This window comes from Ctenopharyngodon idella, chromosome 13, assembly GCF_019924925.1.
Source record: "Ctenopharyngodon idella isolate HZGC_01 chromosome 13, HZGC01, whole genome shotgun sequence".
Lineage (NCBI taxonomy): Eukaryota > Metazoa > Chordata > Actinopteri > Cypriniformes > Xenocyprididae > Ctenopharyngodon > Ctenopharyngodon idella.
Genome location: NC_067232.1, coordinates 9,948,725 through 9,949,642, shown reverse-complemented (window position 1 = coordinate 9,949,642; position 918 = coordinate 9,948,725).

The window sequence follows — 918 nt, the reverse complement described above, 5'->3', positions numbered from 1 at the left end:
GATTTACTCACCCTCAAGCCATCCTAGGTGTATATGACTTTCTTCTTTCTGATGAACACAATCTGAGTTAAATTAATAAATATCCTGACACATCCAAGCTTTAGAATGGCAGTGAACGGGACCAACGAGTATGAATAAAATAAAACGAGTATGACTAAAGTAAAATATCTAGCTTCCGCCAGAACGCCTTCCATATTCAACTTGTGAAAAAAGCGTAACTGACGTCGTGTCATGGTGTAGGACGTAGCGTAAGCGTTTTAAACTGCGAGAGGCGTAACACTTTCTTCGTAAGTTGAAAACGAAAGGCAGTCTGGCGAAAGCTAGATATTTTACTTTATAGCTTGCTAAATATAGATATTTTTCTTACACAAACACATAGCTTCTTTTCAGAAGGCCTTTATTAACCCCCCGGAGCCGTGTGGAGTACGTTTATGATGGATAGATGCACTTTCTTGAGCTTCAAACTTGTTGTTCCTGTACACTGTCATTATAAAGCTTGGATGCATCAGGATATTTAATAATATCACTCCGATTGTGTTCATCAGAAAGAAGAAAGTCATACACACCTAGGATGGCTTGAGGGCAAGAAAATCTTGGGGTAATTCATTTTAAAATGAACTAATCCTTTAAAGAAATTATTGTTTTCATTGCAATTCCTCCTCTACCAAAAAAAGTGTAGTACTCTCAGGTCAGATTAACACATTTTACCATGTCTGAATCCATTCTGCAGAAATCCATTGGTGTTTTCCCAAAAATCTGCACAGAAAATGCAAGAAAAATCCTGCATTCGGTTTGCACAAGCAGGTGACTAACCTCTTGACCTCTTTAAAAGTATTATCTGACTGACAGGTTTTATTGGGCTTAGTGACAACTTAATAAAAGTCATTTCTCATTTGTCTTTAAATATGTGAACATATA